General features: G+C 44.7%; 1 non-coding gene across 1 annotated transcript; it reads right to left on the reverse strand.

The window, feature by feature from the left end:
• Nucleotides 1–2504: 2504 nt before the first annotated feature.
• On the reverse strand, nt 2505–2577 carry TRNAG-CCC. Its single transcript has one exon. It is a non-coding gene; the product is annotated as a tRNA-Gly (tRNA).
• Between the last annotated feature and the right edge of the window lie 3647 nt (nt 2578–6224).

Here is a 6224-nt window from a genome sequence, read left to right on the forward strand (position 1 = left end):
GCAAATATACATGATTATACATTATGATTATGTTAATTCAGGCATAAAAGAGGAGGACGAATGGTGTTCTTCAATATGTGTCTACATACAATCACGTCACCTAAGGCTTGGAGAAAATTTAAGGAAGCCTTTGAACTTTTAGCATCTCTGCTCTGTTTCCTCCCCTCATTCCTCAACCCGACAAAGCAGGACTTTTCCTGCTAGAGAACTAGCAGGTCTAGACTGGGGTCCTGAGAACAAAATGTTCAAAAGTTGGGAAGACCTGGAGCTCAGGATGTGATGGGGAAATATTAGGTACTCTCCAGGCCAGGGGTTCTTAATTTAAACAAATCAGCCAATTTTCTCTTCCAATACATTAGTAATATCAAGAGACTATGGAACATAGATTTTGGAATCTTGGAGAAAAAAGATCTTGTCAGAATTCTTTCTGAATGTGAAAGTTGATCAAGTTTGATGGAATCTTGGATTAGCAGGCTTCTCTGGGCAGACCAAGGGATGGGCAGCAGGCAGGTGGTGAATTTTGGATGAAGATGCCAGGGCAGTTTCTGCTTCTTCTTGTTCTGTGCTAATTGTCTGGTCCTCCAGACACTGTTTCCTCCCAAATGCCCAGCTCTTTCCAGTCCCCAGCCGGAAAGCACAACTGAATCAAGGAAGTCCTTTCTGAAAACCATGTCATCCATCCATAGGAATCAAATACAACAAATCTTCTAAAGTGAAGGAGACACTTCCTCCCGCCATCCAACCTCTCACCTCTATCCTAAATGGTCCAGCTAGAAAATAAGGATCTCAGGACAAGATTAAGCTGCAAAGTGCAGATGCCCAGCTATAGTGACATTAATAAGATAAGGATTTAGTCTTTCATGTGAAATCTTGAGGTTGACATGTAGGACTATTGCTGCTGATGCTCTGCAAACCTTAGAGCATGGTTTCTGGATTCAGGTTTGCCTCATGGTTGCAAAAGGATTACTGTGGCTCTGGCAATCACATCAGAGTTCCAGGAAGGAAGCAAGAAGAAAGAAAGAGCAGGAGTAGAGGGAAAAGGAGAAAAGGGAAAGAAAAAGTAAAGGGGTAAAGAAGGGCATATAAAAAAGAACCTGTGTAGCCAGCCAGCACTCTTTTTTTTATAATTTCCCTAGAAGCACACTACAACTCAGCTTTCAGTGCTCAGTGAATCTTGTCCCAGCAAGAAGACACTTGATTTACCAGAACATCACATGCCACTCCTATCCATTAAGGAACTAGGAAGTGTGTTTCATTTTGTTTTCAAGCAGGGCATACCATTAACCCCAACAAAACCAATTTTCTAGTAAGTTAGAAGGGAAGAGTAGATATTAGGAATAACTAACCACTGGCCATAACACAGAGAACCTGGCCCTGATGAACAAGTATAGAACAGGAGATCTAGAAACTAGAGGCTCCTTACTGGATGAGGAAGACCATCTGTTCCAGGAGATGCAAAGCATCTTGGCTACCCCCGGCCTAAGGCCCCTGATAGAAGGTCCCCTAAGGGAAAGGCCAGAGCTCCAGGTTAGAAATAAACAGTAGACCCTTGAGTTCTTCTTGGTGCCAATCACACCCAGTGAGGCCTCTTTCTTGCCCCTGTGTTACATGTGCATCTAATCTAACCAAACCCGTCCAGCCTCACACTGTATTGTCTCCCTGGCACTGATCATCTGGTCATCACAGGACCTGTCCTGCTACACTGGCCCAAGCTCATGCAGTGCGACCATTTCTTCTAAAACAATGAGGCTTGAGAGCCTCTCTCTGGCCACATTATACTCCCAACTCTCTTTCAGCCATTTCACCTAAGGGCCCAGCCTGTTTTTGCTGTGTACCTATCAGGCTCCAGCGGTCTCCCGCATCTCATCTGTGGGATTTGCTGCTATTTTACAGTCTAGGCTAAAATTCAGTTTCCAGAATTGTATTGCTAACTCTACTTTCTGTGTCAGAACCCTCATTTCATCCATGAGCCCTCATCTCATCCTATGGTGCCTGGGTCTTTGTCTGGTCTCTGTCTGAGCTTCCTTCCCAGAGTCTGCCCTGTGCCTCAACCTGGTCAGACCCAGCCCATGAGACTGAGACTCTCTGGGCTCTCCTGTTCATCAGAACATGAGTGTCTGCGATCCTCCTCACTGACTGTCTCCAGACGCTAAATACCATGCCTTCCCACTGGCTTGTGTGAAACTTGAGAGGTCTGCCCCTGGCCTGGGTAGCCATTGCTGCCTGCCTTTAAGTCCCTCTAAAGCTACACTCTGGTCAAATTCTTTTATGTTACTGACTGAGGGACTCTTTTCTACCTGTCTGTCCCATTGTGATATGTCTTCTAAGAGGTCCCTAGGACCTGGCCCATCTCAGCCTGGTAGTCACTTTTTTTTAAAATTAATTAACTAATTAATTTTTGGCTGCTCCAGGTCTTAATTGAGACATACAAGATCATCAATCTTTATTGCCATGAGATGTTTACTTGCAGCATGCAAACTCTTAGTGCAACATGTGGGATCTTATTCCCTGACCAGGAATTGAACCTGGGCTCCCTGCATTGGGAGTACAGAATCTTAGCCACTGGACCACCAGGGAAGGTCCCTGGTGAGTCACTTCCCATGGAAATGCAGGCTCTGAAGGTTGGGCGATCAAAGGACTGTAGCTGCTGATCTGGGCCATTCTTGGCTGGAGCCACTTAGAGGTCAGCCATGCATATCTTGGTATCACCAAGTGCCTGGAGAGTCCTGTTAATTAGGGCCCTTACCTCTGAACTCCGGTGTGTACATGGCCCTACAGTTGACAACTGTTCATTGCTGTTATCTCACAGTAATCATCCCAATTACCCTGTAAAACAGTGAAGTTGAAATAATTTCCTTCGATTTTCTTTGGTGTCAGAGACTTCCTAGTGCTTAGAAATCATCATAGTAATGTGAAAATAATAGCATAATCATAATAATATTATAGGCACTGGTCCCAGAGAGGGCAAAGTGGGGTCCCTAGTGAGTTGGAATTGGTGCCAACAATTCCTTTGTGCATTATAATTTTAAAAGCTCTGTCCACAAAACCCTTGTGAACAAAGTGGAGGAGTTTTCATTACCACTTTACAGAGGGTTTGCCAAGATTCCCAGAGGAGTTAAGAGCTCTATCACAAGTCACCAAGCTTTAAAGCAGCAGGCCAGCTCTCAAAAGAAGCTATGGTTGTCAAGACCATGGTTCTTTTTACTCTTCCAGGGGTGGTGTGCGTGGACCTCCAGAAGCTTCAGCACTAGGGTGATGGTGCTCTGTGTCTTGATTCCTGAGAAGATACAGGGGTGTTTCTGAATTGCAATCAAGAGCTTCCCACAGTTCCTCCAACACTTGGAGTGTTCTGGATCATTCTCATCAGGAAAGAGGCTATTGGGCTCCTAGGAAGAGGTCTGTTCTGATTTGATGGCACTCTGGTGCCTACTCAGAAGAATATTAGGTGAGACGTTTCTTGCCCTCAGAAATTGAAATTGCTCAGAAATTGCTCAGAGGACCAGCATTATATATAATCATATGACTTTGCATATCTATCAATAATAATAGAAGTTATCTTTTCCCCAAGCCCATCATCCTTATATTATAAACTTAAAAAAAGTCTCCACCACATCTGAGATTTTGTATGATTACACCTGACTTAAGCTCTCTATGAGAAGTAAATACTTTAGACAAGTCTTTGAACTTGAAATATCCAAATTGTGCCTTTATATCTGTTTCATTGTTCACTAAATTTCCTGAGGAGACCAAGATTCTCTCTTTTGGCTAACAAAGTAGATAACATAGAATTGAGGATTAACTTGTCTAACATAGAAATCTGGAAAATGCAAAGAAAACTTAAGTATCAAATAACATTATTATCTTCATGTAAAATTAGTTATTAAGCTCTTACTTAAATATAATGCCTTGCATGTGCGTAGTACTTTACAAGACTCTTTCCATCCATTATCTTACCCAATCCTCTGCAAAATCCTAAAACATAGGTCAGTCTTATTAGCTCCATTTCCCTCACAGAGGAGGTAACTGAGACTCTAGGAGGTCATGAGTCATGCATCCAAAACTAGGCTTTAGCAGAAATTAAGAACCAAACTATACATATGTGCAGAGGCAGTTTGTTCACCAACCCCCATGCTCTCCCCTTGACACTGATCTCCCTCTCTTGGGCTCCAGTGGAATCTTGGGACACATGGAAAATCTCACCAAGGTAGCCACAATTTATTTATCTAATATACATATTTCTAAATTTGTATTGGGTCTTCATCATTGCACATGGGCTTTCTCTCGGTGCAGCAAATGGGGGTGTGGTGTACAGGCTTCTCGTCGCAGTGGCTGTTCTTGTTGTGGAGCACAGGCTCTAAGGCTTTAGTAGTTGCAGCTGCGGGCTCAGTAGCTGTGGCTCTCGGGCTCTAGAGGGCAGGCTTAAGAGTTGTGGCTCACAGGTTTAGTTGCTTCACAGCACGTGGGATCTTCCTAGAGCAGGGATCGAACTGGTGTCCCCTGTATTGCACCAGGGAAGCCCTGATCAGCCACAGCCATGATTTAGAACTGTCATCCCCTGCTCCTCTGAGCCATTGTATCATGAAGACTACCAATTCCAAAGGCAAAGGTGACAGTCCTATGTCCATTGGTGACCACAATTTTTAAGGTTTCCCTAGTTTACTTCCAGGATCTACCTAATGTGGCCCCAGGGTTCTCTTTCTACCCCAAAGGCATCCAATAAGTATTCAGCAGTGTTGACCTCTACACTTTTTCCTGCCCCTCTGACCTAAGAATGATGTAATCTAATTCATAGTTGTGGATGCAGAAATTCAACGATTTAGGAAAGCTCCACCACCTCCTTCAACTGCCTTTCTAAGGAAAGTGGCCCCCAAACAACTTGAGAGTTGTGACATGAAGGTAAAAACATGTGACCAGATGGCAGCTCCATGTAGCCTGGTAGGATGTTTCAACGAATGTTCAATGTGTTCCATCCATTGGAATGGAGAAGTTTCAAACAGTAGGTCCTGAGATTGGAACTCATGATTCTGGTGAATGAGGAACATCTCCACAGTTGCCACTCAATCATGAGAGCCCTCAGAATGCCTGCTCTCAGAGGCCAAGGTGGTGTAAACGCCAAAAGAGGATGATTCCATCGACAGCATCAGCTCAGTCTGGGGCCCAGCTTTAAATATAGCATCACAATCCCAGAACCAGCACGAAGCATGCAGGGTCCCATAGCTTAGTAGAAGGACCAGAAGTGGAATGGTGATTCTTTCCTGTTTTAATCCATTCTGGAAGCTTACTAGTCAGAGAACATAGGGCTAAGGAAGTGCCCACAAGCTTGGTGCCTATCACAGCTCTTCCCTCCCAGGGTTGAGGGCTACATAAGAATGCCCACGGCCTGCTGCCTTCCTCTATCTTAGCCCCTTCCCAAGGGTGGATTCTGTGCTGTTTTAATTTTCAATTTCACCTCAGTCATAGTCTGTCAGATTACCACTGACTCCAAGCCCACAGCTAAAACCAGATAACCCAAGTCCCAGGGCTCAAGACTCCAGCCTCATGGGTTTAGGAAGCTTAAACAGAGTGGCTCAGATGGTAGAGAATCTACCTCCAGTGTAGGAGAGCCAAGTTTGATCCCTCATTTGGATTGGGAAAATCCTCTGGAGAAGGGAATGGCAATCCACTTCAGTATTCTTGCCTGGAAAATTCCATGGACAGAGAAGCCTGGTAGGCTATGGTCCATGGGGTCCCAAAGAATTGGACAGGACTGGAGAAGGCAATGGCACCCCACTCCAGTACTCTTGCCTGGAAAATCCCACAGACAGAGGAGCTTGGTAGGCTGTAGTCCATGGGGTCGCTAAGAGTTGGACACGACTGAGCGACTTCACTTTCACTTTTCACTTTCATGCATTGGAGAAGGAAATGGCAAGCCACTCCAGTGTTCTTGCCTGGAGAATCCCAGGGATGGGGGAGCCCGGTGGGCTGCCGTCTGTGGGGTCGCACAGAGTCAGACCCGACTGAAGCGACTTAGCAGCAGCAGCAGAGCAATTAACACTTTACTTTCACTTTCACTTTTTAAACAGAGTAGAATTTCTAAATAGGCAACTCAAATCAGAAAAGTCAAATCGTAAAGTGAAGGCAGTCTAAGAAAAAAAGAAAAACAGCAGGCAAACTGGAAATTAAAGTTTAGGGGCCCAGAATGAGTAGAGGTGGCAGGGGATGTCCAAGCATCAAGTGTGTGTGGA

Source organism: Bubalus bubalis, chromosome 1, assembly GCF_019923935.1.
Source record: "Bubalus bubalis isolate 160015118507 breed Murrah chromosome 1, NDDB_SH_1, whole genome shotgun sequence".
NCBI lineage: Eukaryota > Metazoa > Chordata > Mammalia > Artiodactyla > Bovidae > Bubalus > Bubalus bubalis.